Source organism: Euphorbia lathyris, chromosome 2 (assembly GCF_963576675.1).
Source record: "Euphorbia lathyris chromosome 2, ddEupLath1.1, whole genome shotgun sequence".
In the NCBI taxonomy this organism is placed as follows: domain Eukaryota; kingdom Viridiplantae; phylum Streptophyta; class Magnoliopsida; order Malpighiales; family Euphorbiaceae; genus Euphorbia; species Euphorbia lathyris.
This window is the reverse complement of record NC_088911.1, coordinates 80,866,153-80,875,579: the sequence shown is the minus strand read 5'-3', so window position 1 is coordinate 80,875,579 and position 9,427 is coordinate 80,866,153. Positions and strand designations below refer to the sequence as shown.

Sequence of the window (9,427 nt, the reverse complement as noted above, 5' to 3'; positions counted from 1 at the left end):
GACAAAAAGCATGGCTAGATTTATAGTTATTATGTAGTCTCTGTATCAAGTTATGATTGCCCCCCGTTTGATCATATATAATGATCCTATATTAGGTGGGGAGTTTATAGGAAGGTCCTGGTCCTACAACTCACTAAAAGAACCTTCCATATACTAATGGACACACTACAACAAATCATTACTTGTGCCACGAATTATGCCACGTGAATTCAAATTTCGTGGCATATTTTAATTTAGCCACGGAAAAAATAGATTCCACTACAAACTTATGACCACTTGTTGTATTTATGCCACGGGTAATTTTTTTCTGTGGCAAACATATACTTATGCCATGAATTTTGCTACAGTATTTTTTTTCCGTGGCTAAATCTATTTATGCCACGGAAAAAAAAAATTACTCGTGGCATAAAATTACTTATACCACATGTAATTTATTTTATAAAAATTGTTCTAAATTTAATTTTAATATGTTAATTTGTTGCATTTTTTCTATGTGGAGGGAAACTACAAAAATTCGTTTGGATTAATCTGAAAATGACACGATATTTTGAAGTCGTGTTTGTATCAAACCACTAAACACAAAATTAACACGAAAATAAATACTTACAAAGTTTTGAATGATTAGTTTTTTAATTACAATATCTAATTAATTAAAACAAAACTTATCAAAATTATTGCATTTAATAAAAATAGAAGAAAGTTATACTATCTTTGAAAAATTAGCTTTTTTTTTGGTAAACTACGAGGGCTACGCCCCATTTGAAAAATTAGCTAAATCAACATTTGTAAAGTATTATTTTATTAATTAAGTGTATACAAATTATAAAGTTTTAAATTGATGAAAATTTTAATATTTATTACTGGATTTCGTCCTAACCTTTTAAAATCCAATTACATGCCTTCAGCACTTGCAATCCTTATCCCTTCAACTTCCCCCCTCTATTATTTCCAAACAGTTTTTCTTTCCCGCTTCTATTTTTGAGAAATTTCCCTCTTCAAACTCCATTCCCCCTCTACTCTTTGGCTCTCAAGTGTCGGATGGCCTTCGATTGTACACTGATTCGTTTGTTTGTCCTTCTCCGAAACGCATGCTTCTCTTATCTTGAGTTCCGTCGGCCACCGACTGTGATTCAAACCCTATATTCGTAATGATTTCTTGCAATTGGATCCTCAAGCGGCAACTAACCCTCAGAACATGTAAGAACTGCAAACCCGATTTTACCCTTCCCTAAATCACCCTCACGCTTGTCGCTTCCACACTGCACATTTTCGAGGTAATTCATATAATCCAGTTTCCAATTTGTTATATTATGTTTGTTGTTTCAAACTATGACGCCTGGTATTTAATTATCCATTAATTAGCTATTGCACTTCAAACCAGTTTCGTTTTGTCATAATGCTGAGTTCCTTAATTTCATGTTAATTTTACTAATACTTCATTCTGCAATTCATTGATTCCTTCTCTGCTTCTGTTTTTTTCATTATATGGATGTTTAAATTCATTATGAATATAAAGAAAGGGATTCCCTATATATGTTAACTGTGTGTAAAATCAATTATGGTTGATGTTATTTCATCTTTTTATATGTAACAGTTTATCTTGGGTTTTTTTCTCTATCTTTCATAAAATAATTACCTTGAATCACCTTATTCTTATTCTAATTTCAGTTTTTACCCTTTGGACTATTGCCACATTGATATGATATGGAAGAGAAAGCTGCAAGGACATATGATCTTGCTGCCCTCAAGTACTGGGGCCCTTCCACCCACATTAATTTTCTTGTAAATTTTGAAACCCCTTTCATGAATTAGTATAATCTTTCTCGAGATATATCTTAATCTTAGTTTTCGTTTTGTTTAGCTGGAAAAATATCAGGATGAGCTGAAGAGATGAAGAATAGATGAGCCGTCGGGAATAAGTTAATCATTTAAGACGGTAAAGACAATTTTTTTGCTTAATTACGAGAATGGTTAGTTAATTAATTGATTTTTTCCCTATTTCTATGGAGTAAAACATTTGGTTCTCTAGGAGTGATTCAATTTATAGAGGAGTAATAAGGTTTTCATTAATCTTATTGCATGGTTTCACAAGAAGCCCCTTCTTAATAGTATAAAGTTAGCTCATTGTTCTAACTGTCATATATCTATGTTATGGAGACATCACCTGCATTGAAGATGTCAAGCAAGGATAGGCAGAGTCACTGGAAACAAGGACATTTATCTTGGTACTTTCAGTGAGTTCTTTCTTTCATTTTTTATATTTGATAGATTTATATTCTGATATCAAGTTCAAACTTTTATTGGAATCTTGGTGAGTATAAAGCTTATACTTTTTTTTTTATAACATTTGCTGCATGTTGTTTCCACAAAAGACTAGTAATGCTTTTATAAGGCGATGATGGCCTTCTAATTTGGGGATACTTGATGCATGCTTCTAATTGTCAACTACAATCTAACTTTCTGTAAGACTGTCTTTTTTTATGTTATTTTATCTGATAAAGTGGAATCAAAGTAATTTTATGAGTGAAAGAGATCATTTTATTTCAGGCTCAATGGCTTTGTTCTTCTGCTCAATCAGAACCTTCATTCTCTCCCTTAATCTCTGAATTGTCATTAAGGTTTCTCCTATCTATCCTCATTTTGTGCTTATTATGCATATCATCTTCTGTTAGTTATAATTGTTATTCTTTTTCTTATTTAGTTCATTTTTCTAATTTTTTGCTTATTGCAATTATTTGTGGGTTATGCATTGGTTAAAAATGTCAATTTTAACCAAGTTTGTGTTTTGAAAGTAATTACAATGTAAAATCAAGTCTTGAACTTAAATTGCTTTTGTTTTTGGATTTATTATTTTGGGTTTAGTTGGTCAATATTTTCAACCTAAAAAGAAACGCTAAAGAAAAGCATTGAGGAAGATGGAGCAGACAATTCCTTTGAGGCATCACACCACATAAAGCTAGTAAGTTTAATACCTTTTTGCTTTTCTTTCATTGAAAGTATTGAAAGATAGAAATATAAAAAGGAATATCATGATAACAATGTGGTATTATTAGACGATTGGTTACTAGAGCTTTGTTCTTTTTTGACTTCTCTGTTTTCATGGAGAAACCAGAGGATTTAGTTATTGCTGGAAGATTTTTAGCTCCCTATTATGTGCTAATTAGTTGGCTTGATCTTTCAATATGGGATTTTTTAATCAGTGATGATGATATGAACTCACAATTAATATCCAATTCCAAAAAATTTGAAGCCTTATCTTGGTGTAATTTCAATTATATTGAATTATTATTTGATTAATTGAAAAGTGGATCAATTACTCTACTTCTGAAATTGTAGACTTGTATGCTTATCTTGTTTATTTTCCATACAACTTTTGGGCATATCGTACAATGTTATTATTCATGCATACAAGCAATGTTGAGTCTATGGAAGTGGTCTGTACTATAACTTCTTAGTCAATTGTTGGTTGTGCTACGTGGTTTTCAGTATAATATACAACTATATGTTATCTTTTTAATAGAGCATAGAAGGTGAAAAGTATGATAGTTTGGTTTAGCCTTTGCGAATTCATAGTATTTTGTGATCATGTTGTGCTTCTTTGTCGTTTTTGTATAAATTACTACAATGTATAGCATATTTTCTTAGTATTGCAGGTAAAAAGAAGTTCGAAGAGCTAGTATCTCCATCCGCAACAAATGAATGTTGTTAACGTGATCAATATTTATAGAAGTTATAAGAGATTGGATATTGTATTTTATTTGATAGATATATATTTTTACTGTAAATATTTATATTATGGGGATATAAAGTATTTGATTCAGATGTCAATTGCACAATATTCAATATGTATATAAATAGATCTAATGACACCAATAAATTCTATGCCTCGACTTGTTTCATATTTGAATCTATTAATTTTTTTTCACAGTTTAAATTGGGTAAAATATGGCCAACACGAATTACAAAGAAAAAAGAAGTTTGCCATGATTATATTTGTGGCTAAGCAAGATTTCTAGCCACAAGTGTTTTATCTTTGCTACGGTTATACTTGTGGCTCAATAAGGTTTCTAGCCAAAAATATTCTATTTTTTGCTACGGTTATGTCCGTGGCTAGCTAGGATGAATTACGACAGGCTGCTTTGTTTTGCCACGAGTATTTTAATTTTGCTACGATTTTTCCTGTGGCAAATGGATATGATTAGCCACGGATTTTTTCGTGGCATAAAAATCAATTTAAGCCACAACCATGATTTTCCGTGGCAACTACCTAGCCACGCTCACTTGCGCCACGGGAGTAGCTACCTTGAATTCTCGTGGCTAAATAGTATAGCCACAGAAATATCACACTTGTGCCACGATTCTAATCGTGGCGCAAGTGATGATTTGTTGTAGTGACACCTGTCCTTCAGCTCATCAAATAAAAACTCTCTTTCACGGCAAAACACGTTCTCCATCTCCCTCCATTTTCCGTCACTCCGATTGCCTCACTCAGATTGCCGCTGCTGATGAAGTCTTGTTGCCGATCTCCACCGTTCTCTTTCAACCTGTTTATCAATGTAGTGAGACCTGTCACTGATTGATTTTCCCTTCGTCAAATTCTCTTCTCCGTTTGCTTCTTAACCATTCCACCTCTCTCTCTCTCTCTCTCTCTCTCTCTCTTTTTGTCAAAGTGTCTAAAATGTTTACTATGTTACTAATATAGTTAGAAATAATAACCACAAAAATGTGCAAAACTACTTCAGTTTATCGACAAATTAATATGTTTGGAAATGTCTGATATGACAGTTTAATAATTGTCAAGTTAGTTCATTCAAATTTTCTATTATATAGCAGTAGTGGCAGAACCAGGACATTAGATGAGCCGAGGTTCAACTTAATGAAACAATCGTTGTTCATCGACGAGTCATTTAAAAAAAATTAAAACTTCATAGTTAAACCTTATTTCTATCTTTTATTCCTATATATCTTACCAATAACAACCTAGGAATGATAAATTTATAGGCGATCAATTACTCGATATGTAATTATAAGGTGTGGGCTACTGTTACTTTGTTGTAAACAAAGTAAAATTTACGTTGCTGTGATCACCATTGATTTGATACTAGAATAAAATATAGTAATGATGGATTCAATTAGTTTTAAATTGGTAACTGTTTCATCCGGTTACAATTTTTTTTTAACTAACCTCCTTCCTCAATTACTTTTCCTTCCCCACTAATGCTTCGATTTTTTTTTATTGGCGTTTGATAGGTTGTTATTCTCATCCCACTCACAAATTGGCTTAAACTGTTAAAAGAAAAAAAATTACTAATGTTGGCAAAAATTCATAAACTAGCTTCAAAAGTATAAAACCAAAAAGTGAAATCACTAATTATGGAAAAAATCACTTAAAACCTTTAAATTTTACCAAAAATAATTCAGTTTACACATTATTCACATGAAATCATACTTAATTTTAGTAAATTATTAGTATTTATTATTATCCAAAAAAATCATTAATTTCATGTGAAATTTAAATCCTATATTATCAGAAGTAATTCATGTAAATCCACCAACTTTGCGAAAAATCAAGTTTCAGGCAAAACTGAACTTATCCTCTATTGTTAGATTTTATTTACGTAAAAAGCAAATTATGAACGTTAAATAGAAACCTTGTGAAAATAGAGTTTTACATAAAACCTTTGAAATTAACGCAAATCTTTTATTTTTAGATATAATTATGTATAGTTTGACTAAATTACGTAATCTTTTTATTTTAGGGGGGAAAAAATTCACAAACCTTGTGAAAATAGAGTTTTACGTAAAGCCTATGAATTTTACGTAAAACTTTTATTTTTAGACATAATTTACGTAAGGTTTGACTAAATTTACGTAACCCTTTTACTTTACGAGAAAAATCCACAACCATTGTGAAAATTAGAGTTTTACATAAAACCTTTGAACTTTACGTAAATATTTTATTTTTAGATATAATTTACCACTACAAAAAAAAGGATTTGTTGTGACGAAAAATTCCGTCAGAACATATACTTATTTTGTCAATATACATATAGTGACTAAATATTTTGTCGCAAACTTCGTTGCAATAAGCTCGTCTCAATAAGTTTCTTGTGACGAAATTGTAGTTTGTCTCCATTATTAAGCTCATTTTAGACAAAATTTCATTCGTCACCTTTGCGGTATATATTGTGACCAATAATTAGTCACGACATCGATTATATTTCGTTGCTACTAGATTATATTAGTCACAAAATGTTAGTTGGTTGGACAAATGTTTAATACCTATTGTGACAAAATTTGTTAATATGACAAAAGAATATTTGTTACAATTAATTTATTATTAAAATGTGACCAATGCAATATTTGTTACAATTTATTTAATATATTGTGATTAGTGCATCGTCATCAATTGTGTGATTTTTTTTAACAAGTTAGATGTTCTCGTCATAAGTTTTTTGCTTTAAAACTTAATTATTCATTTTATATATCAAGCTAATGAATATAATATCATATCTCAAGACTCAATCCAATATTCTATTAATCCACAATAGAAAAATGTACATTATCAACAATAGAAAAGCCACTAATTTAATTACAATGAAGAACACCAGATGTTTATAAGAAACAGTAAATCTAAAAATAATATCCAACTTTAATTTTGAGACAGTAGTTTTGCGAAATTGTTGCTGCTGCTCCAATTTAGAATACTCTTGGTGCCTCGAGATCATCCTGAAAGCAACAAAAAAGTAAACTATAACCCATCTAATAAGTATACAAGGAAAGCTTTTTAATAAGTTAATAACAAATTTTCTACATCCAGAAGACATGAACTGCTGTCTAAATTGTTAAATATCCAAAGGATGAACAAAATCTAACAGTTTTCTTACACAACTGAGAAAAAAATAACAATTCATGATCTTAAATATATGGTACAATAAACACAGGATGACAAAGGATTGAAGATTTTTAGTTGGAGAAAAGCATCATGGAGAAAAAAGATATCATTGACCGTACAGAAAGTTTCCTATAGTGAGTAGTAATAGAAACTTTTTTTCCTTGATTACTTGACGAATCAACTAAATATAAAATCTAATAGAAACAACTACGAAACATCATAAACAATTCATAATCATAACACATAAAATTACGCTTAAATAAGAGGTTGCATATACAGGAGGCCTGGATTCAATTATTTTGCTAGTGTGGATTGGTCATTGACGCTGAATTGAAAAACCACATTTGTTTTGCCAATTTTACACCTACAGCTAGAGAACTATCAAACTGAATATAAATATATAATATAACACATCCCCCTGCAGAAATAATTTCATTCTTCATTTCTATTTCTAGATAGCATCACATATATTAGAGTACCTTGCTTTAATATCAATAGCTATCTCACAATTGCATAAAGTCAATGCTTGAAACAACTAATTGACTTGAGTAATTTTTGTGTCATATTTAGCAAAGTGGTAAATTCGTAACTGATAAATCAGAGCCAGACTATCCTTTTAAAAGCAAATTTTCATATCAGGCTATAGAAACCATTTAACAGAGTTATCAAACTTCAATTTTTTTGTTAGACCTAGTCTAAACTTGTCAAGAAAATATTTCCTCATTCTCATGTCAGCTCATGACAATTAAAATACTAGAAAAAACACAAGTTTTTATAATAAAAATTGGGATAAGCTACCAAAATAGGCCTATGGTTTTGGGGGAAGTATCAATTTAGGTCTCGAGAACAGATTGGACACGTCATTTCTATTACTCCGTTAAGTTTTGATTTCTCCCTCCACGTATAATCGATAGAACTTAACAGAGTAATGTCAACGTCGTGTTTCGTTCCATTATCGAGGCCTAAATTGGTTACTTTTTTTAAAGGCCTATATTAGTGTTATTTTTTACGTGGAGCCTAAATTGATACTTACCTAACAACCATAGACCTATTTTAGTACCTTATCATTTGACACAATCAAATTAACAAGACCATATGACATGTTACAGAAAATTAAGATATGCAATCTAGAATTGGCGAGTGTTGCGGGTGTTAGTATTTGCTGGATCAAATTCATTTGTACATCCGCCATACCAAAACCATCCCCTTATTCACATAAACCAATAACAGTGCACACAAGATCAACAGATATAATAGGAAAATTTACCAGAAAATTTTGAATAATAGTAATGTCAATGTACCCAAAATATTGAATAATAATAACATGCTGCATACCTTGATATAGAAATTGCCGTCTACTTCTTGAACTAGGGATAAACGTTGAACCAAATTTGTCACTAGTTTTTTTCTGAGTCTACAACATACAACAAATATCAATTTCAATTAAAATAGTTTAGGGTGGAAACAAAACCAAATTTCAAATAACGAAAAACATAAAACATTATCTAATTTGAGAGTTTACTGTATGGAAGAAGCAGCCTTGGCAGCTCTATAAGCTTCGGGAGCGGTACTCTATAAACGATGGAGAATTAATTGCAGCATTCTCTCAAATGGCACCGTATTGCAAAAATCTGAAACCCTACTCAGACCAGAGCAATAAATTGAAAAAACCCAATTTATAAATACCCAAATCATACGGATAACATTTACATTAACAAACCTGAAATTCTATTGGGTATGAAGAAGTGAGTAGAGACTTCAATTAGACACCATAACATCAACAATGGCTGACAGAGCTACAATGTTGGTCTTTCAGAAAATTTACGGATCTGAAATTGATATTCACAGAGACGGATAAGGATAAAGAGCAAGGGGAAAACAGAATGGAAGAAGGTAGAAATAGGAAGTGGTGGCAAGAGTTGGTGGCCGGAGAAGAAGCAAAGGTGGGAGATGGGTTTGGTTATAGGGTTTCTGATATGAAAGGGGAAAGTGAGGCGTCGCTAGAGAGATGAGTTTAATTTCTGTTATCCACGTGTTTTATATTTAGGTTTCATTTTGTTAATGAATTTCGTCTTTTCCTTTTCTTTTCCAATAGAGAAAATAATAGATATATAGTTATAATTTTGAAACATATTGTGACCACACACTATTTCTTGCCATAGTCACTAATATCATAATAAAATTAAAAATCGATGATATATGTTGTTGTTACAAAATTATTTTGTCATAATAGTATTAATTTTTTAGAGACAAAATAATAGTCTCCATATATGTTTACAATTTTAACCCAAAAATATTATGTCATATATATTGCTACGAAATAGTAGTGACAAATTGATTTCGTTCCAAAATATACGTATAGTGACAACATTTTGTCAAAATAAGTATTTCATCACAATCTTTTGTATTTAGATTAATTATTGTGACAAATAATTTATTTTGTCACAATAACCATATTTATCGTGACAAAAATACTTTCGTTACAACAGAATTAGTCATAATATCATGATTTTTTTGTAGTGTACGTATAGT

General features: G+C 30.8%; 2 long non-coding RNA genes across 6 annotated transcripts; one reads left to right on the top strand and one right to left on the bottom strand.

Moving 5' to 3' along the window:
• Positions 1-916: 916 nt before the first annotated feature.
• Positions 917-3,836, top strand: LOC136220615 (uncharacterized). Of its 5 annotated transcripts, none has more exons than XR_010684621.1 (8): positions 917-1,274; positions 1,669-1,782; positions 1,862-1,936; positions 2,158-2,225; positions 2,373-2,462; positions 2,548-2,618; positions 2,863-2,959; positions 3,646-3,836. It is a non-coding gene; the product is annotated as an uncharacterized lncRNA (long non-coding RNA). The 5 variants fall into 5 exon arrangements; XR_010684622.1 differs by having other exon boundaries at positions 2,158-2,234; XR_010684623.1 differs by having other exon boundaries at positions 1,862-2,225; positions 3,654-3,836.
• Positions 3,837-6,585: 2,749 nt separating this feature from the next.
• Positions 6,586-8,883, bottom strand: LOC136216550 (uncharacterized). Its single transcript, XR_010683334.1, has 4 exons — positions 8,616-8,883; positions 8,418-8,526; positions 8,231-8,309; positions 6,586-6,729 (listed from the first exon to the last, which is right to left on the bottom strand). It is a non-coding gene; the product is annotated as an uncharacterized lncRNA (long non-coding RNA).
• Positions 8,884-9,427: the final 544 nt, after the last annotated feature.